The sequence below is a fragment of the Equus asinus genome, chromosome 1 (genome assembly GCF_041296235.1).
Source record: "Equus asinus isolate D_3611 breed Donkey chromosome 1, EquAss-T2T_v2, whole genome shotgun sequence".
NCBI lineage: Eukaryota > Metazoa > Chordata > Mammalia > Perissodactyla > Equidae > Equus > Equus asinus.
The window spans coordinates 113,865,017-113,888,507 of record NC_091790.1 but is presented as its reverse complement, the minus strand read 5'-3'; the positions used below and the strand labels follow the sequence as shown (position 1 = coordinate 113,888,507).

General features: G+C 38.9%; 1 protein-coding gene and 1 pseudogene across 6 annotated transcripts in view; both read left to right on the top strand.

Annotated features, from left to right (window-relative positions):
- The window catches only part of MAGI2 (membrane associated guanylate kinase, WW and PDZ domain containing 2), a 1,256,398-nt gene that overhangs the window by 435,530 nt on the left and 797,377 nt on the right, over nt 1-23,491 (top strand). The gene's annotated exons all lie outside the window — the stretch shown is intronic.
- Nucleotides 22,144-22,550, top strand: LOC106833448 (ubiquitin-ribosomal protein eL40 fusion protein-like; annotated as a pseudogene).

Below are 23,491 nucleotides of genomic sequence, written 5' to 3'. Positions count from 1 at the left end.
CTGTTCAACTTAGTTGACTGAGAAGCAGAAGACCTGTGGACTGAAACCAGACATGCTATTAAGGAAGATGCGAAAAGAATACGCCGGAGTAATAAGAAAAGAAAAATTGGGATCAATAAGAGAAGAAACGCTAAAAATTGTTAAGCACAGGTGAGAAGCAGCAGGAAAGGTGATAAAAGCAGAGGTAGAATCCCGAAAGCAGTTTTTCAGTGACTGTCACGTAGAGATAAAATGAATTACTGCAATGGCCACTGCGAGGAGAGAGAAGAGAACAACGAAAAAGGAGGAACAAGGAGTCTCTTCCAGAAGATTCAAGAAACCAAAGGGAAATTTAAACCCACATTAGGAATGCTGAACGACCAACAGGGAAGCACAACTTCTGATCAGGAGAAAATACCGGGAAGGTGGAGACAGTACATTGACGATCTGTACAGAAGAGAAAGGAGGACGACAGATGCCTTTAAACAAGATGCCTGTGAGGAAGACCCTGTCATTCTAGAAAGTGAAGGGAAAGCTGCCCTGAAAATACTGGAGGAAATACTTCACCCGGGTAGATGGGATATCGATGGAATTATTTCGAGCCACAGAGACTGACTTTGTCAAAATCCTAACAAGAATATGCCAACAAATACAGAAAACAAAACAATGGCCTACAGACTGGAAACGCTCTTCTATACATCCCAACCCAATGCCAAGGAGGTCAGTACCTACAGGACCACTGCTCTCATTTCCCTGCAAGGAAAGCAGTGCTCAAGGTGCTGGAGTAAAGGCTCTTACGTTATGTGGAGCAAGAAATGCCTGACGTCCAAGCTGGATTTCGAAAAGGGAGAGGCACGTGAGATCCAAGTATGATTATTTGTTGGCTACCAGAGAGCTCCAGAGAATTCCAGAAGAAGGTTAGTCTGTGTTTATAGACAACAGTAAAAGCTTTTGACTGCGTGGATCATGAAAAGCTGCGGGCTGCTCTGAAAGGGAAGGGCGTGCTCAACATTTGACTGTCCTGATGTGTGACCTATACTGTGGACAAGAAGCCATGTCAGGACAGAATATGGAGAGACAGAATGGTTTCCTATAGGCAAAGGTGTCAGACAGGGTGCATTTAATCTTTCTATCTGTTTACTCTGTATGCAGAACGTCATACAGAAAAACTGGGCTAGACTCAGACGAAGGAGGAGTTAAAGTTGGTGGAAGAAATACCAACAACCTAAGATAACACAGATGATACCATCTTACTGGCGGAAGGCAGCAATGACTTGAAATGACTTCTGATGAAAGTTAAAGAAGAAAATGCCAAAGCAGGACTGCCTTTGAACATCAGGAAGACAAAAATCATGACTACAGAAGAACGACAGGACTTTAATGTAGAAAATGAAGACATTGAAATTGTCACAGATTTGTCTACCTTCGTTCAGTCATCAGTTTAAACAGGGACTGCAGCCAAGAAATCAAAAGAAGGCTGAGACTCAGAAGGGCAGCGATGAAAGAATTAGGAAAGATCATCAAGTGTAAGGAAGGGTCATTAGAGACTAAGGCTGGGATTAGCCACACCCTTGCGTTCCCAATTACTGTGTATGGGTGGGAAAGCTGGACAGTGAAGACGGCTGCCAGGAAAAAAACTGATTCATCTGAAATATAGTGTTGGAGGAGAGCTCTGTGGATACCCTGGGCTGCCAGAAAGACGAACAAGTGGGTCCTACAGCAAATTAAGCCTGAACGGTCGCTGGAGGCAAAGATGATAAAACTGAGGCTGTCCTACTTTGGGCACATCATGAGAAGGCAGGATTCTTTGGAAAAGACAGTAATTCTAGGAAAAGCTGAAGGCAGCAGAAAAAGAGGAAGACCAAATAGGAAAAGGATTGACTCCATAGAGGAAACAATAAGCATGCAGCTACAGGAGCTAGTAGGGCGGCTGAGGACAGGACATGGTGGACATCATTCATTCAGGGTCACTAGGAGTCACATTTCCTCAAGGTCAAAGGAAAAAGTTGGTTTTCAATTTAAAGATTATGACTGGCGGGAGGAAACAGTACTAGAATATTAAGATCTGATGAAGAGTGGCAAATTCCCCTATAATAATTGGCAGTTTGACTGGCTTTGATTACCTGTGCTGGGTTCTGATTACCAGAAAGCAGAAAGCTTTGCATTGATTAAAGCCTTGTAAGGCAGTGTTTCTGAAACCAGGCACAAGGACTCCCCACATGAGAATCTCCAGAAGAGCTGATTAAAAATGCAGATTATCAGGTCCCACCCAACCTACTGAATTACACTCTATGGGAATTGAAAGAATCTGCATTTTTAGAAAAGTTCTCCTGGATGGTTTTTATGTGTGATAAAGAAGCATTTTTATCATACCTTTAGGAGCATGGGATAGAAAGCTGTAGCACCTAAGCACAAACGGACGCTGGATGAGGTTGGTGTGAAAGTGGGGAACTAGAGCCTGTAGCCAGCAGTGGACCTCTCCAAGCCTTTTTCTAACGATGCTCCGCTTTCCTAGAGAGAGTTGGGGAGGAGAGTGAAGAGACAGGAAGAGACATCAAAACTCGAAGAATCAAGAACCCAAGATTTCATAATGAATCAGTTTACCTAAATGCCTTCAGGAATGTCGAAAATAGTCAATCATGGGGCCAGCCTGGTGGTGCAGTGGTTAAGTTTGCACTCTTCACTTTGGCGGCCTGGGGTTCACGGGTTTGGATCCTGGGTGTGGACCTACATATCATTCATCAAGCCATGCTGTGGTGGCGACCCAAATGCAAAATAGAGGAAGATTGGCACAGATGTTAGCTCAGGGATGATCTTCCTCACCAAAACAAATAGCCAATCATGCTGTTCCAGAGTCCATACCACGTTGTATGCCTGATAGAAATCAGGAAGTTGGCACAAAAGAAGCCTCTTACTTTTCAGGCACGTGTCACAAAGAGAAGTTGGGTGACAGAACAGACACTCTCAAGGATTCAAAGCTTGTGTAAAACAAGGCTTAAGCAACGTGGTATTTTGGTTTCAGTTCTTGATTTCTATACTTTCATATTTAGTTGTACTTTGTGGCAGATCAGGTGTGGCTCGTCCTACCTACACTTTTCAGCATTCTATTTTAAGCTGCGCATAACGAGGTAGGTAAAGAAAGGCTAATATTTTTCCTTCAAAATATTTGAGGTGAGAAGATTTGCTTAGAAGAGGAGGAAAACGAAAAGACGGGAATTATTTAAGTAAAAGGCCATGAGGAATGTTACTAAGTAGTTCAAAAGAGGGGGTGTGCCGTAGAGGTGGAGAGAGTAGCTGTTGAACTAAATCAGGCACAGAAGGTGACAGAACTAGAAGAGCCTACTTTTTAATGGATCACAAGTTCTGAAACCAGGCTAAGCGTGATTGCTTAGGGCAAGGATAAATTTATGAGCCATTAAGAAAATAGTCTTTAAAGGAGTTCTTTTTGGGTTTCTGTTTGACTACATCTCTATCCTGGGTTATTCTAGCCTCATGTTTCATCTCTAAATTAAAACAGAAAACACTGAAAAAGAAGAGAGAATCCTTCTTTAAGAGACCAAGTTTTTCAGTTTCTCATATTCTTCAAAGTCTTCTTCCCCCTGGGGATGCTGAGAGTTATAATCAATGGGAATATTTCCCCATACTAAAATTTCAGCTAATTCAATCAATTTTGCCCTTAAAACAACAAATATGGTTTTACCTCCTCAATATAAGAGAAGGAAAGGTAATTGCCAATTTCATGCCGTAAAGACAAGTATTCAACTGTACATCGTTAAGAAAGCTTTTATGGAATTAACATTGAGACTAAGAACAACAGATGTTATAATAATTATGACAAACATTTATCGAGTTCTCTCCATATTCAAGAAATTATTGTAAGTAATTGATATATGTTAACTCATTTAATCCTAAATTATTCTAAGTAATTGATATAACTCATTTAATCCTACAACCTCCCTGTGTTCTTATTAATTTTCTCATTTTACAGCTAGTATGCAGAGAGGTTAAATAATTTGCCCAAAGTCACACAGGCTGTATGTGAATTCGTACCCAATCATTTTGATTACAGAGTCCGTGCTATGCTATGTAGTCTCCATGTCATTAAAATAGGGGTTTCTTCCTCTATCCAAAAGTAGAGCATTGCTATGAAACCTTTCTTAAACACAAATGGCATAAAGCAAAGAAGCAATTGCCGTTAATTTATAAGGGAAAAATTTTTTAGCATTCCAAAACCCAAAAAATTAACCTACCAAATCATACCAAATAACACATAAAACCTAAAATAACACTAACATATGGTATAAGAAGGGATGACATGATAAATACACAGCTCATATAAAGGAGATATAAAGTGTGGACAGGGTAGTTTCACTTACCAGATTTGGGAAGACAGTGAGCACACCAGAAGGCTGAGACGTGGTGGTGGCCATGATGGAGTGTTAGACTGAGTCGGCGGAGGTTGGGGTGGCAGTGGTGGTGGCCGTGATGGAGTGTTAGGCTGAGTTGGCGGAGGTTGGGGTGGCAGTGGTGGTGGCCGTGATGGAGTGTTAGACTGAGTTGGCGGAGGTTGGGGTGGCGGTGGTGGTGATAATGGAGTGTTAGACTGAGTTGGTGGAGGTTGGGGTGGCAGTGGTGGTGGCCGTGATGGAGTGTTAGGCTGAGTCGGCGGAGGTTGGGGTGGTGGTGGTGGTGGCCGTGATGAAGTGTTAGGCTGAGTCGGTGGAGGTTGGGGTGGTGGGAGGTACAGGAGACTGGCGTGTAGGAGAAAGGAAGAGGGTCATCTATTAACATTTGACATCGTCTGAATCCATTGGGGCAGGCAGGTCACTAACGTCCACACCATCATCTGTGTCTGCTGCCTGGATGTTGGAAGTCAAGATTCACCCTTGCTGTGGTTGAGGTGGCTGGTGTGGAAGTACAACAGTATGCTTGGCTGTGAACACTGAATGCTATTTTCGCTTTTCCGTAAAAGTGAAAATCTCCTTTGGATTTCTCTTGGTTGGCGAAAACAGGTACCAATGTAGGTCTTTCCTAAAAGCCAAGCGGCATAAAGTGAGCTTTCTGATAACGGGAGAAACCTGTGATGGTATAGCAATCCACAGCTTCACAAGGACTTGTTTTTAGGATTCTCTGAAGGCTTAACGAAAAATTTTAGCTGAATTCTGAGTTTAACAGAAAGTTCAGGGCCACGGATTTGCTGAGGGTTGGAAGCAACAGAATTCCTTATAAGAGTGCTAGAACCATGATCGATGACTCTAAATATGTTGCCCATTAACTAGGAAACAAAATCTTATGAATTTAAGCTCACTGCACGCATAGTCATGGAGGCAACCTTTACCTCTGCGCTCCCCATGAAAGAAGTGGAAGTGAAGAAATGGCGTACGCAAAATTTCAAGGAGAAATGTTTAACTTACTCATTAAGATGCATATTACGGTTTAGAATTTTAAAAGCATGCATTTGCATATAAGTAATATGTCTGTTATAAATGAGTCACGTCTATCCTTAGCTTAAGCTCAGTAAAACCTCTGCTTAGTAATTTTGGTAGCAATTCCATAGTTTGAATTATCGTGTTATAAAACCACATGTAAATTAAAATGTCCTATAAGTCCATTTTTTCAGTAATTCAGATGAACTCTCTCCAATTAATATGAATATGTATTCCTGAATTGTTAGCTTCAAAGCTATTTAACATTTTCTTAACAACTGGGTCGGAATACTATTATACTATTAACTTTTTTTTTTCCCTATAGTAAATAGTTAAACACATCAGGCAATATTTATGGCAAAGCATTGTACACACACAACATCATGTTATGGTAATTTGATCTCTATTAAATCATGTATAGCCTATTCCTTTTAGAACATGAGCTAATGATCAGCAAATCTCTCCTGGTCTGGTTGATTCTTCTGCATTAATGAATTCCTTTACTTGCTTACTGTTCTACATGCTTAAAAACTTGCTATTGCTTTATAGAGTGACTGTCTCACTATTGTATTTTATACAATAAAATTAAGAATGAGAATAATTGTTATCCTTGTTGACATGGCATTGCAAATAAAACGTGAAGACGGAAAAATAATGGTTTGGGTCGGTTTGTATGTGACTGTTCTGGTGTGCAATGTTGGCAAGTGGTTTCCAAACTAAGATTATTTAACATATGTAACTTAGGCCATCTATTAAAGAAAAGTTTTTAAAAGAAAGACAATTGGGGCTGGCCCAGTGACACAGCGGTTAAGTTCATATGTTCTGCTTCAGTGGCCCTGGGTTCACCAGTTCAAATCCAGGGTGCAGGCCTACGTACTACTTGTCAAGCCATGCTTTGGCAGGCATCCCACATATAAAAAGTAGAGGAAGATGGGTACAGATGTTAGCTTAGGGCCAGTCTTCCTCAGCAAAAAGAGGAGGATTGGCAGCAGAAGTTAGATCAGGGCTAATCTTCCTCAGGAAAAAAATAAAATAAAATAAATAATAAATAAAAGACAACTATTGCATCAGAATATGATGTACATTTTTTTAAATGTTCTGTGGAATAGCTTTTTAGATAAGTACCCCCAGAATTCACTATTTTTCGTAACCAGTTGAAGTAATGGGTGCTCTACCCTCAGGGTAGATAAGCCCTTTGGACATCTCTTCAGGTTTTAATCCTTTGTTTCAGGATTATTTGTAAAATGAGTTTCATAAGACACATGGAACGTGAATTGCTTCTCATAAAGGAAAAGTAACATTAAAACTCAGATCATTCTATAACAAGTTTTTTCTGGAAATATATATCTGATGTTTAAAATTATTTGCAATTATTTGAGGCTTATTAAGATTGTGTGACTCTGAAGAAAAAGAAATTCCAGTGTATTAATCATTCATCTCTTTTTCACAGTCAACAAGCACATCTTCAAATGGAAATATTTATTTTAACTTTGTTTCGAATCATTAAAAGCACTTTTTCAAAAATAAAGTTGATATCGATCTATCATGCATGGTATTGGGGATAAATGTTGGTCTACAGGTCCCTGTTTTATTTAGGGCCACAATGATAAAGGCGTAAGCTGGAGCTGGATCGGTGTTTGATCATCAAATGGCTGTTGAGCACCCACGATGGGCACAACACTATATCGGGCATGTTAAATGTACACTTCATTGTTTCAGATGCCCGTCTCTGGTCCATCTAATAGATTGTGCTGTGGATGTCAAATCTGCTGAGATCATTTAAAGAACAGTCTTTGCAGGTCAAGGCTAAGTGCTTAGATGCGTCTAGAATTGGAGGGGGAATTGCAGGACCCATCATCATAGATGTGGTATTGAAACAGGGGAGCTGTGGATGCGGTAGAGTGTACCACGTGAGAGGAACACATGGCCAAGGATGAAACCCTGAGGAACACATTAAAGATCCTAAAGACCACAAGGGCCATGTCTTCCCCACCCATTCAGACCCTGTGGCCTCTCTTCCTCTTCACAGTCCACTGGTTGGGCTTGGTTCCCACTCCAGGTGCTCCCCCAAGGAGACCACATTCAACCTATGCCTGTTTAACTTACGCCAGTGTGACAGTGACTTACTGTCTCTCTTTCTCCAGACTTAAGACTCCTGCAAACTACGCCCACATGTTCACTTATCTACAAAACCCAGTATTTTCCTCTCCAGCTCTACTCCTCAGACTTTACTCAACTCTCTGTTTCATTTAACTCAGATATTTAAGAGAAGTCATAGACTCCTCCTTCATCGTTCCTTTTCCATATCTGATCAGCCACCAAGTATTATTAGTTAAAATCTAATGTTTGAAACTGTTCCAGAACCTGGAACAATGATGTGTCAACGATTACTAATTTCTTTAGAATCAATATCATTGGAAATTTACCACATTTCTTTTCCTATCTCTGAGTTTGTTCCTTTGCCTCTTTCTCACCAGACCCGGAGCCAGGATGTTCTGAAACACTGGGTAATTAAAGTCACCTGATGCTGATATTAGCCACTTCTCCACACCATTCCTCACGCTGCTGCCAAAGGAGGTTTTGAGATGGAAACACAGTCATGCGTTGCCTCAAAATGTTGCAGAACAAAGTCTAGATTCTTTGGTGTGGCATAGAAGCCCGTAGAGCCTGCATTATTTACGTCCAGCCTACAGTTACAAATCCATCTCTTTCCTTTACAGGTTCCTTGTGATATAGTCAACGTTCTCTAAAGGGACCTTCTTTTTTTTTCTTCTGTCCTTGCGACTTTACTCCATGCTTTCTCTTCTGTCTTCTCCCCTTTCTTCATTTCATTGACCTGGTGGACTCCCATTCATCCTGTAAGATTCAATTTTATGCGTCCCCTCCTTTATGAAACCGCCACTCAGGCCTGCAAATAGAATAGATTTACTTCGTTCTCTTTATTATGACAGTTATTGCATTATGGTATAAATGACTTTTCATGTTTATCTTCCATGCCAATAAGAAATACATTGATATTCCTTAAATTTTGGTATTCCTGTCGCCTGTCGCCTGTCGTGGTGTGTAACACACAGGGATTAAGAAATGTTATTGAATGAATGAACGAATGAATGATCTCCAAGACGTTGGGAGTAGAGTTCTAATTTACATTTATTTGTTATTATTAAGTAGTAATTGTTACTACATTGCACACTCATTTTGTTAAGCGTTGTGCATATATTATTTTATTTGGTCATTGAAATAACCCCACAAGATATTATTATCTCTATTTTACAGATGAGGAACTAAGACTAAAAGAAATTAAATAACATATCCATGTCTTATAGGTAGTAAATTGTAAGGATTTGAACAACACCTGCTCTACTCTAGTTGCAATTCTAAACCATATGCTCATGAGTGAACTATGTACCAAGGATTATGGATAATCCACCTTTTGTATATTAAAAAATAATATGTCACAGTAATGATGATTCCTAATTCAAATTAATTAGTATATTGAGATACGTATTTAGACTCTTGCCCCAGATTTCCACATCATTTTCTCCTTTATTTCCTTCAGTTCTGTACTCACATGCCATCTCAGAAAGAATGTCCCCTGATGACCCTGTTTAAGATAGCCCCCACTGCTTGTTATGTCCTAGCCATTCCTTTGCCTTGCCTTGTTTGTTCCTCGTTCTGCCTCATGGCATTAATACCTGGCAGTTTCTTACAGTTTATTGTCTATCTCCTACCATGATAACGTAAGTTCTTGGCAAGCAGGGACTTTGCGTCATTCCCAGCTCTAGCACAGGGCCTGCCACATGGTACCCACACAATACATATTTGTTGAATGAATGAAAAACTGGTCACCATCTTATATGCAAATAGGTATGAGATGAAGCAAGTGCCATTCTTCTAAAAAAAAAAAAAACACTTTACACAAATCCAAATTTACAGCACTGTAAATCAGAGAGTAAATTGGTTTAAAACTTTTTATTTTGAAATAATGATAGATTTACAGGAACTTGTGAAAAAAAATACAGGGGAGTTCTGTTCAGGCTTAGCAATTTTTTATTTTACAAAGGGACTTAGATCATGCTCTTCCCTAGATGTAAATATTCCCCAGGGCACTTAAAATATAATTTTATTTCTGAGCATCTTTTCAAGAGAATGTTGAAATAGAACTCTAGTAGCAATTGCACTCCATGGATCTCAATGCCCAATTCAGTGAATGTGCCAACTGAATAGGCTCTCGTTCATATTCATTCACACTGTTATACAATTGCCAGTATATTTGCAAAAATAAATTTCACAGTTATTGTATTTGCAGCTGGTGCCTGGCTGTGTTCATGATTCTGCTTTCCTTAATGACTGTGGTTAACTCACCCAAAGAGATTTACACTGTGGACCCTCTGCCTTCTCGCTCATGGGGAGCATCCTCTGAAGTTATTATAGCAGGACCAAGTAGGACCTCCTCATATAAAATTCTACAGAGGTTGAGATGATGTAGAAAGATTTCTCCATGGCATTCTCTCCACCTGCTCCTCCAGCTATGTAATCTACAAAATGCTTCTTAAAACATGTTTTGAAAATAGCAAAATTTATTTGTTCAGATTTAAGTAATATCTTGTAAATGTCTCCTGTATTTTCTACCGGTCGTTCTGATGGTATCCAAGAAAATAAAATTACTTCATTGCCATGATGTTCTGCTCTAACTTATAGGAAAATAGCCTGTCTCTTTGACATTGTCAAGTTAATGGAAAATATGGCCCATGCTACCTTTGTCCTTTAAATGTCAATTGCTGAAAACAAGTATTTCTTTGCCATACAGAGATATGTTTTAAAATGTTTATCCGATTGTTTTCACTCTTCTGCTTTCCTTTCTAGCAGTATGTTTGTGCAAAAATGAGAAAATTCATGAATCAGGAGAGACTCCTAAAGAAGAATCATATTTATTAAGGAAATCATGTTCCAATGCCGTTAATTTCCAGTGTCAGTTTGATTGATCCTGTGTTGCTTCTATGCAATGCGAAGTATGTGAAATGCAAACTTTTTCTTAGTTACTCCAGGGCATGGAAGACAGATCAAATTATTTCACACAAAGACATTATGTTTTATGTTATTTGACAAACACATAGTTGATATGAAAAAATACATCTTGTTCACTTTACTAAGAATTTAAAGTAAATCGTTCCATATAAAGTAAAAGCCTAATTATTTGGCCCCCTTCAGTGTTAACACACTAGATTACCTTTGTGCTTTGTAGTTGAACGTGTAGTAATTCACACGTGGAGGAGCCATTTTGAAAAATGAGTGAATGGTTGAAATGTCATTCACTCGTACATTAACAAATGTTTATTGAGGCTTTATGTTGGGAGCTGGGACTCTGTTAGTGATATATCCTCTGCCCTTAAGAAGTTTACAGTCCTTTTGAAGGAATAAGCAACTAAACCATCAATTAATCATAACGACTGGGGCTTCATGAGCCATTTGATTACTTTGTGTTAGCATGAACTCAATCTGCAGACAAAATGTCCAAGTTTTCTAGGCTCCCTTTGAAGAAATATACTCTCTGAAGGTGGTCTTTCTTCAGCTTTTCCAGCCATTCAAATATCCTTGGGCACATAGGATCTGGGCCCCACGTGGAGATTCTGATTCCATGGCTCTGGCGTATTCCGGGCCATGGAATCTGCAAGTATAATAAGTGCTCCAAGTGATACTGATCTGGGTAGTCAGAGACATAGACTGGATATAAGGTTTCAGTTATGCAAGATGAATAAGTTTTAGAGATCTGCTGTGCAATGTGGTGTCTATAGTGGATAATACGATGTTGTGAATTTCAAAATTTGGTGAAAGAGTCGATCTCATGTTAAGTGTTCTTATTACAAAACACAACAAAGGGACACGAGGAAACCCTGGGAGATGTTGGATGCATCTCTTACCTTGATTGTGGTGCTGGTAGCACGGGCGTCTGCATAAGTCCAAGCTCATCAAAGCATATATGTTAAATATGTGCAGTTCTTCATATATCAGTTAAACCTCAATGAAGCCGCTTTTTTAAAAAAGAAAAACAAATAGAATAAAGCATATTGCACTTTTTAACTTTCTATTCTTTTTTTAAAAAATGTCCTTTCTCTACTTATAAAATGTTTAGCTCCACCTGGTGTAGATAGAAACACAACTAAAACCATTACTGCTAGTTAAATGTTAACTTGTTATGCATCATGGAACCTAACAATAAGTCAAATCAGTTTACGCTGACCTTAGATACAAAAGTGGTGCAAATAAACAGGCAGTCTTTAGACAGACAAAATAGGGTAATAAGAAGGGGCTCGATGCTCTAAGAGGAACTCTTCCCTACCTTCTGGATAGTGTCTGAAGTGCTTTGCCCGGCACAGGGGGCTCTCCCTGATCCACCCTGTCCTGAAGGTAGTACAGACCACTCAGCTGGGCACGTTGTTTCCTACCTCCATGCTTCCAAATAGGCTGTTCCTTCTGCTTCAAATGCTCTTTCTCCTGATCTGCCCAGAAAAATTCATCTCTCTTCTTTGAAATTTAGCTTAACCACCCCTCTTTCTGGGAATCTTTGCCAAGCCCTTGCCCCACCCCAGTCGAGTTGCTTGCTTCCTCCTTGAAGGCACGCTTTACCTTTTACACGTCTATGTTATGTCATTGGCCACAGAATATAGTAACCCTACATTTTCACATTTGCCTTGTCTTCTGAACTGTAGGGTCTATGACAGCTCCTGGCAACTGTATCATCCTTGGAATACAGTAGATACTTAGTTTAATGTTACTGAAACATACAAAAGTGCTAAACTTGCAGTTTAAAAAGTCATTGGAAGTTTGTGGTTTGTTTTTTTTCTTTTTTTGGGGGAGGAAGATTTGCCCTGAGCTAACATCTGTGCCAATCTTCCTCTATTTTTTATATGTGGGACACCTCCACTGCTTGGCAGACGAACGGAGTCGGTCCACACCTGGGTCAGAACCCGCAACCCTGGCCGCTGAAGCCAAGCACATGGAACTTTAGCCGCTCGGCCACAGGGCCGGCCCCAAAAAATCATTGGACATTTTTAAAAATCAATATGCTAATGCACTAAAAAAGGCAGTCCTTATGTTTATTTTAAAATTAAAAACAATTTTTTACAATTTGTAATTGAGATACGATTAGTTACACGTCCTATTTGTGACTTTGTTTTTCTATTCACTATCTCTCTGTGAACACAAAGTCACCCTCGATGGCAGAGAATTTTCTAGAAACCTAGTGCTTATCCCACTGTATCTCACCTACTAGGGATATCCTGAGCTTGCAACAATCATGTTGGACTAAGTCGGGTTCAGGTGGTATGACTTAATTTTAAAAGTAAACAAAAACTGGTCAGGAAAGCAGAAACTGGGAAAAGCACAGTCCGTGTTACAGACTTAGGGTGGGTTTACTTTTAACAGGGGGTTTGCAAGGCAACTTGTTAAAATGTGGGCCAGAGAGTTTATCAGTTCTCGAGACTGTTCATCAAGTATGCAAATGTTTATAGGTAGCAAGGGAAATGAATCCAAGACAGATTCTAAAATACTGAACATGCCGAATGAAAATACGGTTTCTTTTCCTAATCGGGCATCTAAGTCAAGGTTTTACTTTGCTCAAGAATAGAGCTTTTTTTCTGAGGAACTAGAGACATTTTATCAAATTTATATTTAGCTATGTCTAGGAGAGTATTTCAAATGCAAAAAAATTAGAAAATATGTGAAGGATAAGTATCAAGATTTACCAGAATAACCACTACTGTTTTCTGAGTTTACAACATTAGAATATTACACGGATGAGGGGACTGGAGTCTTGCAGTAGTTAATTTGAGCAAGAGACAAGCACCAGAGTATTACTAACTTGAAATTTTCTTTCTACATTTATATTAATGCCTAAGGTTTTTTAGTTGCATAATGGACCCCAGGTGAAGAATTAAGGGAATGTTTCCACTTGATTGATTCTAAGATTTGACTTGGTTGTAATTTGCATCTATATTTAAATCTATTATAAAATAGAAAATATACTTCCCGTGGGTCTCGGTGTGTGTGAATATGTAAGCATTGATGGAGGAGAGACGTGGTTGGAAAGAGATTTTCAGAAGGGAATGTAAAGGTTTTGAGAGCTGGCATTTATTTATAACATTAGCATATCTTTAAAAGTCCATGATTGCACATCTATCTCTATAAGGATCATTACTTCAATTGATAACAAGACAATGAAATTTTTTTAATAAAAATTGCAAGCATTTTCCCATTGTATAGTTTAAAGGATTTGGAAAGGAGACTGACAAGAGAGAGAATGCTCTTGATGAGAGAAAAATCCTCAATGAAAAGCACAAATACCCTGAGAGATTAATTGAGATGGTAACCTCGGTTCAAAGTTCATGTTTATATTCACAGCTGTTGTTGTTTTTCCACTTGAAGAAGATTAGCCCCAAGGTAACATCTGTGCTAGTCTTCCTCTATTTTGTACGTGGGATGCCTCCACAGCACGGCTGATGAGTGGAGTAGGTCCACACCCGGGATCCGGACCCACGAACTGGAGCCACAGAAGCTGACCACGCAGAATTTTACCCACTTGGCCCTGGGGCAGACCCCTATCCACAGTTATTTTTATACAGACTCCTCCAGGCCACTTCTTCAGTCAGTTACTTTATTCATTCACAGCGTTAGACTCCTTAAAAGTGCACCCCAGACTGAGTCTTTTTATGCTGCAAACTTACAGCCACCCACTCTTGAAAAGTTGAGCTTGGTTTCCTATCATAGTCCAGTTATTGTCTGTTCAAAGTTGGAGGAAAAACACGTTTGCTTTTGGATACGTGGCTTATGTATATTCTATGACTAGCATTTTAGGTAAGGAAGTGCCAGGTAGAATTGCCCCATAGCAAATAAAGCCCTGACTCTCCACATCTTCAGAGCCCTAAACTCAAGGTTTAATGGCCATACAGAGGGGGTCTCCTTCTGGGGCTAAGGGGAAAATCATTTTTTCGTGTTTTCCCTCTGCACAGCACTTTGTAGCACTCGTCTACATATATTTTCTAGGAGAAAATTGGATATAGAATATATTCTCAATAAATATTTGCTAATTGATTCCAGAAATACTCACTTAATTGCCAAAGCTTGCACAACATTCAATGATGCAGTTGCTTCTTTGAATCTGATGATTGTTCTCAGTGCTGTCAACGTCGCTTCTTTTCTTTCTCCATTGATTTGGTTTCAGACAAACACCAACATGAATTCCGTTAAACAAATGAAATCATTTGATCTACCTCTGAATATCATTTGTAATTAATTTCTCACCATATATCCATTCTTCTAATTTTGAGATATAAGCACAGTCATTTTACATCAAAATCAAAAAACTGAAGTCTGACACGTTGACTTAATTTACAGGAGAAAAGCTCTAAGACTCTGCGTGGCCAATGAGCTCTTCAGAGTACACCACCCAGCTGTTGTTAGCAATTACTGTCGATTGTGGCAACAGTGTAGACAATTTCACACCTGCAGGAATGTCAAAGCTGGTGTACTTCCTATTTCAGAGACTGTAGTGTCTTATTTCTGTAAAACAAATCTAATTACAGCATTCTCCTCCTTGATGGATACTGATGGCTTCCACTCTGTTAATCGGTGGTAATTCTGGCATCCGTAGAATAGCCCATGAGGCCGGAAAATGTTTTACTCCAACTTCACTTTCTGCCACTCCGCCAATAGACCTGATACTCCTTCTCAACCTAATTTCTCAAATATACCGATTGCCCCCCTAACTTTCTGTCTTTGCACATGCTGCTGATTTTACCTATAATGCCTTTCTCTCTCCTCTTTGCTTAGCAAATCTTATCTTTTCCTATCTAGCTCAGAGATTCCCTTCTCTTTAAAGCCTCTTTACATCCCTCAGAGACAATTTATCCATCCTCTTGTCACTTTGTATAAAGAATTTATTCAGGGGCCCGGCTCCGTGGCCGAGTAGTTAAGTTCACGCGCTCCGCTGCTACGGCCCAGGGTTCAGATCCTGGGCGCCAACATGGCACCGCTCCTCAGGCTACGTTGAGATGGCATCCCACATCCCACAACTAGAAGGACCTGCAACTAAGATATACAACTATGTACTTGGGGGTTTGAGGAGATAAAGCAGAAAAAAAAAAAAAAAAAAGATTGGCAACAGTTGTTAGCCCAGGTGACAATCTTTAAAAAAAAAAAAAAGAATTTATTCAGTGTTTTAAATGGCTAAATAGATCTTGGCTTAGTTGTTTGTGTCTTGTTTTATTTTAATTTAGAATTTTGAGAGAGCCCTCCCCTCTATGCAGAAAAATTCTGGTTTATCAGACGTTGTTTCTCTCTCTCTTTGCAAAATGTATTTGGAAACTTACTACGAAAAAGAGATAGGAGCTGGCCCAGTGGTATAGTGGTTAAGTTCCTGTGCTCCACTTTGGCAGCCCAGGGTTTGTGGGTTCAGATCCTGGGAGCGGACCTATGCGCCACTCATCAAGCCAGGTGTGGCAGCATCCCAAATACAAAATAGAGGAAGATGGGCACTGATGTTTCCTCAAGCAAAAAGAACAAGACTGGCAACAGATGTTACCTCAGGGCCAATCTTCCTCACCAAAAAAAAAAAAAAAAAAAAGGAGAGACCTACTTATTAAATGGAAATAGATATTTCTCAATCCTGTAAAAATGAAAGTCATGTCAAAGAATATACTTAGATTCTTTGAGCTTTCAGGAAACCAAGAAAAAAATGGAATTAAATTTTATTTACTTCATTGTTAAATCCTAGTCTTGAAGTATGGTTTATGAATGTCAGTAAGGTTTGAATAGAAAAATGAGACTAAATTTTTCACAACTATGTTGCCCTTTAAAGCAGTAAGCTTAGAAAAATTGTTAGGGAAAACCCAGAATACTAGAGGAGTCACTACCCAGAATCCAAGCTAGGAAAATGTGACATCCAATAATACGGTCTAAGAAAAAATTAACATACACACCCCAGGGTGATCATCTCTACCGGGCATTAAGAGAAGATGATGCTCTCTGTTACGTCCCCATGCTCCTCCCCATCCCAAACCCAAGGAAAGGAAGATTTAATATCTGGCGTAAAGAACCAGAGCAAAGACAAGAAGGAGACCGTTTTGGCCTGAGCAAGCTGCTCTTTAGAACAAAGGGACCCAGCCATTTAAAGAGGGCTCATGGGCTGCTGTCCTCTCTGGGGAGCAGCTCTGGCCAGGGTTTTCTGCTGTCTCCTGAGCTTCTTGGCCTTCAACAGCCCCCTCCCTCATTCCTGCCACCTCTGGTCCCGAGGTTTGACTCCCCAGCTTCAGCAATAATGGTTTCTTGAATACGTGTGCTTATTTCCTCAACTGACGATTGTGATCAAGCTTGACTGGGTTCTTTTGCTGAATCTTGCCCATAGCAATAACACTCAGCCCTGCTTCAGCTTTTCCTCCAACCCACCATGTGGTCCAAAGCACAGCAATTACTGCCATTACTTAAATATATAGAGAGATATGTATATTATCTATCTATCTGTATATATATAGGGAGAGAGATTTATAAGTATATATATATTATACACAAGTATATGAGTATATGTATTAGTATTTATAGGTATATATTTGAAAGTGTATATATATATTTATAAGTATATATGTATATGTAAATATTTGTAGTCATAAATGTATATGTGTGTGCACATCTATGCACATATATATGTATGTGTGTGTGTATGAAGCTCCTGTTTAGAAATTGACCCTAGAGATGTTTGTGAATTCTATAAGCTGTATTACATCATTTTGTCTTTGATTGAAAATAGCACAACTCCTGGCTTGGATACAATTTGGCCCCCTTTATAAAAAGGGTATCAAATTTGAAGAATGTGTAAACTAAAATTTTTATGTCACTAGGAATATCATAAGAAAAGGACAGTAAAATCACTGTGTTTCAAGGCTAAATAAAATAATATAAAGCATGTTGATAGGAAGACTCTCCTCCCCCCTCAGGGATGGTAACTACTGAAGCACAGATGTGGTTAAAATTACCCTAGAGTGATAAAAATGAAGTCAACCTCAGTATCCATGTCTTTAAGGATGATGACGATGATGATGATGAAAGAAAAGTAACGTCAAATATCTATTGCAAACCCCAAAGTCAGTGAGAGGTTCAGACATCATCTTCAACAGGGTAAACAGACAAAAGCAATGCAACATAGGAGAAAGTGAGGTGGGAGGCTCAGCTGCCTCCGGAGCCAGAGGGGAGCTTTTCTAGCTACGACAGAATCAGTCATCCACCTCAGGGAACTGTGACAAAGGGACATGGTGGTGGTGGGGTTCCCACAATTACAGTGGGGAGAACTCTGAGCCAAGAACCACCATGTTGTGACATCTCTGTACCCACCATAGAGCCTAAACTCCTGGGCTTGAAAAGAATATGCAAGTCTGGCCCCCTACTCACCTGGTCCAGAATTCCTGCTCTGTTTGTTAAATTAGTCACTACTTGAGTTATATTCCATGCTAAAAAGATGGGAAAATAGATACTTGTTTTCCTCTAGATGTTTTAGAATTGATTTCACTGATATTTCAATATGTATTGTGAGTTTAAACTCATTGGCTTACATTTCCTTCATTTGGGAAGCTAGGAGTTACTTACAAAAAAATAAAGGATACAGCCTTGAATAGTTCATCAGTGTTCCTTTTTTCTATCACTTTAAAAATAACACTTCCAGCCACAAATCTCTTCTGTTGTTTTAAAAATTGGTTTATTTATTTGAATTCCCCCCTTGACATTTCTAAGTTGTAATGGCTGTCTTTGGAAGTAGATGTTTCCTCTTATTTCATATCTTTAAAATGTGTGAAAATATAATACATGTGCTTTGAATTTTCTGTTTTCTAATAACAGTCACATTTCCACATTTTTATTATGTAAGATCATTTCCATGTTAGTAGTAGCTAATGCAGTCAGAAAAATCTTTTCATACTTTTATGTGTAATGCATTATTTTGCCTGTCTTTTCTTCCTTTTTTCTACCTTCCTCCCCATCCTTAATTACTTTCCTTCTTTCTTTCTTCTATAAATATTAAGGAGTTGCCTGCTATAAGCAAGGAACCCTCTTAGGTGTTGAAGATATGAAGTTGGGTTACACACACTTTTCTGTTCTTTGAAATATCTTTTTTTATTGAGATGAACTCAGACAAAGCATGCAAGGCCTAGAGAATCCCCTGATAAGGGATCTCATACTGGTGTTAGTATGTGACCCATTCCTTCCACGCCAGACTAATTGCATTCACTTTCCTCTCCACTGATTTTCCAAAAGTTAAATCAACAGTCCAAATCACCTGTCCTTTAAATTAGAGGAGATTCATTACTTATAATTCACAGGACTCTTATTGCAACCAGAAGCCCATCTATCAGCAAAGACAGCATCCCAGATGCTTCTGCTCTCTATGATCAACCTGGCATCTAAATTATAATAAAATCCTGAAAAGGGCATTCTAAGCAGAGGAAACAGCACATATGAAGGCATGGAGGTGAGCAATCATACATTATTGAGCACTTTGTAAGCACCAGGCAATGCTCTAAGCACTGCACATATATTATCCAGTTAATCATCTTGACAACCTCATAAGATAGAGACACACAAAGGCTGAGTGACCTGTCTAAGTTCACACAGCTAGTAAGTGACATGGCCAGACTTTGAGCTAAGCACACAACCAGTGCTTCATATTGCTCCTAACCTTGGGAGAGAAGTGAGACAGAGAGAGAATTGTGGACAGCTTCTAAATTTTTTGGCTTGAGTGACACCATATCATTAATGAAGATAGGGTAAATAGGAGGAAGGGGGTTGGAGGGAAGATAAATACAATCTTATAAATGCTGAGCATGTAGCTCCTCAGGGATATTCAACTTGAAGTAGCCTGGAGACAGTGAGAAATAAATGTTTTAAATGCAGGGCCAGTAAGCCTGAGAATAATATTGTGGGAGTCATCAGCATATGTAAAGTGATGTATGGGGGATTATAAGGGAGAGTGTAGAGAAAAGGGAGATAATACCTGTGGGGGTGAAGCCTTGAAAATATTACCAGAGGACAGTTCAATGAAGGAAGAGCATCACAGAAAGAAAATAGTGTGAAAAGTAAGAGAAAAACATGGAAACTTTGCACCGTAGAACTGAAGACCTTCTACTTGTTGTATGGTACATTCTTTCTCCTGAAACTTTTGTGAACAATGATCATTAAGAACGGCTATATTAGCAATTATTGACAGACATAAAAGGAGAAATAGAGAGTAACACAATAATTGTAGAGGGATTTAACACTCCACTTACATCAATGGACAGATCATCCAAACAGATCAATAAGTAAACACTGGCCTTAAACGACACATTAGACCACATGGACTTAGTAGATATACACAGAGCATTCCATCCAAAAACTGCAGAATACACATTCTTTTCAAATGCACATGGAACATTCTCCAGGATAAATCACATATTAGGCCACAAAACAAGTCTCAATAACTTTAAGAAAATTGAAATAATACCAGGCGTCTTTTCTGACCACAACACTATGAAACTAGAAATCAATTACAGGAAGAAAATCAGAAAAGCAACAAATATGTGGGGATTAAACCAAAGACTACTGAACAATAATTGGGTCAATGAAGAAATCAAAGGATAAATCAAAAAATACCTGGAGACAAATAAAAATGAAAATATGACATGCCAAAATCTATGGGATACAGCAAAAGCAGTTCTAAGAGGGAAGTTTATAGCAATACAGGACTATCTCAGCAAGCAAGAAAAATTTCAAATAAACAATCTAACAGTCCACCTAAAGTGAAAAAGGAAGAACAAATAAAGCCCAAAATCAGCAGAAGGAAGGAAATAATAAAAATCAGAGCAGAAATAAATGAAATAGAGGCTGAAAAAACAATAGAAAAAAATCAATGAAATGAAGAGTTGATTCTTTGAAAAGATAAACAAAATTGACAAACCTTTAGCTAGACTCACCAAGAAAAAAAGAGAGAGAAAGCTCAAATAAATACAATCAGAAATGAAAGAGGAGAATTACAACAGATGCCTCAGAAATACAAAAGTTATAAGAAAATAGTACAGAAAACTATCTGCCAACGAACTGAATAATCTAGAAGAAATGGATAAATTCTTAGAACCATACAACCTTCCAAAACTGAAGCAAGAAGAAATAGAGAATTTGAATAGACCAGTAAGGAGATCAAAACAGTAATCAAAAACCTCCCAAAAAATAAAAGTCCAAGACCAGCCAGCTTCCCTGGAGAATTTTACCAAACTTTCAAAGGAGACTTAATACCTATCCTTCTCAAATTCTTTAAAAAAAATTCAAGAGGAGGGAAAGCTTCCTAAGTCACTCTATGAGGCCACCGTTATCCTGATACTAAAACCAGACAAGGACAACACAAGAAAAGAAAATTACAGGCCAATGTCACTGATGAACATGGATGCAAAAATCCTCAACGAAATACTAGCAAATCTAATACAACAATACATTAAAAAGATCATACATCATGATCAAGTGGGTTTTATTCCAGGGATGCAAGGATGGTTCAACATCCACAAATCAATCAGTGTGATACACCACATTAACAAAATGAAGAATAAAAATCACATGATCATCTCAATAGATGCAGAGAAAGCATTTGACAAGATATAGCATCCATTTATGATAAAAACTCTAAATAAAATGAGTATAGAAGGAAAATACCTCAACATAATAAAGGCCATATATGACAAACCCACAGCGAATATCATTCTCAATGGAGAAAAACTGAAAGCTATCCCTCTAAGAACAGGAACCAGACAAGGATGCCTACTTTCATCACCTTATTTAACATAGTATTGGAAGTCCTAGCCAGAGCAATCAGGCAATAAAAATAAATAAAAGAGATCCAACTTGGAAAGCAAGAAGTGAAACTATTTGCAGATGACTTGATTTTATACATAAAAAACCCTAAGAAATCCACCAAAAAATTTTTAGAAATAATAAATTAGTACAGTAAAGTTGCAGGATACAAAATCAACATACAAAAATTAGTCACTTTTCTACACACTAACAACGAAGTAGCAGAGAGAAAAATTAAGGATACAACCCCAGGCCCAGCCCTGTGGCCAAGTGGTGAAAGTTCTGTGTGCTTTGCTTTGGCAGCCCAGGTTCGTAGGTTTGGATCCTGGGTACAGACCTACTCCACTCAACAACCATGCTGTGCAGGTGTCCCATGTACAAAAAAATAGAAGAAGATTGGCACAGATGTTAGCTCAGGGTGACTCTTCCTCAGCAAAAGAAAAAGAAAAAAAGAATACAATCCCATTTATAATTGCAGCAAAAAGAATAAAATAACTAGGAATAAACTTAACCAAAGAGGTGAAAGAGTTTTACACTGAAAACTATAAAACATTGTTGAAAGAAATTGAAAAAGACACAAAGAAATGGAAAGATATTCCATGCTCTTGGATTGGAAGAATTAACATAGTTAAAATGTCCATGCTTCTTAAAGCAATCTACAGGTTCAGTGCAATCCCTGTCAGAGTTCTAATGACATTTTCCACAGAAATAGAACAAAAAAATGCTAAAATTTTTATGGAACAATAAAAGTCCCTGAATAGTCAGAGGAATCCTGAGAAAAAAGAACAAAGCTGGAGTTATCACACTCCCTGATTTCAAAATATACTACAAAGGTATAGTAAGCAAAACAACATGGTACTGCTCTTTCTCTTCAAGAGGCAGCCAAGCAGCGGACGCAGAGATGCAGATCTTTGTGAGGACGCTGATGGGGAAGACCATCACTCTTGAAGTCCAGCCCAGTGACACCACTGAGAATGTCAAAGCTAAAATCCAAGACAAGGAGGGCATCCTGCCCGACCAGCAGTGTCTGGTTTTTGTGGGCAAACAGCTAGAGGATGGCCTCACTCTTACAGAGTACAATATCCAGAAAGAGTGTGCCCTGAACTTGTTGCTTCACCTGCGGGGTAACGTCATCGAGCCTTCCCTCCACCAGCTCGCCCAGAAATACAACAGCAACGAGATGATCTGCCCCAAGTGTCACCTCACCTGCACCCCTGCACTGTCAACTGCCACAAGAAGAAGTGTGGCCACATCAACAACCTGTACCCGAAGAATAACATCAAATAAGCCCTCTCCTCTGGCTCCTTTGCCCAAAGGGTGGCCTCCTGCCTGAGCCCCATGGCCCTGGGGCCTCAATAAAGTTTTTCTTTCATTGACTCGAGCAGCGAAAAAACCAACCAAACAAAAACTACCCCCGTATGATACTGGCACAAAAGCAGATCAATGGAACAGAATTGAGAGTCCAGAAATAAACTCACACATATATGGACTGCTAATTTTTGATGAGGGAGCCAAGAAAATACAATGGAGAAAGGAAAGTCTCTTCAGTAAATTGTGTTGAGAGAACTGGACAGCCGCATGCAAAAAAAGGAAAGTAGACCATTATCTTACACCATACACAAACATTAACTCAAAATGGATTAAAGACTTGAATGTAAGACCTGAAACCATGAAACTTCTAGAAGAAAACATAGGCAGTACGCTCTTTGACATCTATCTTAGAAGCATATTTTCAAATTCCATGTCTGACCAGGCTAGGGAAACAATAGTAAAAATAAACAAATGGGACTACATCCAAGTGAAAAGCTTTTGCACAGCAAAGGAAACCATCAACAGAATGAAAAAGGCAACCTGATAATTGGGAGATTATATTCCCAAATCATATATCTGATATATCCAAATATATAAAGAACTCATACATCTCAACAACAAAAAACCTAACAACCCCATTAAAAAGTGGGCAAAAGATCTGAACAGACATTTTTTCCAAAGAAGATATACAGATGGCCAATAGGCACATGAAAAGATGTTCAACATCACTAATTATAAGGGAAATGCAAATCAAAACTACAATGAGGTATCACCTCACTCCAATCAGAATGGCTATAATTAATGAGACAGGAAATAACAAGTGTTGGAAAGGATGTAGAGAAAAGGGAGCTCTCATCCACTGCTGGTGAGAGTGCAACCGATGGAGCTACTATAGAAAACAGTATGGAGATTGCTCA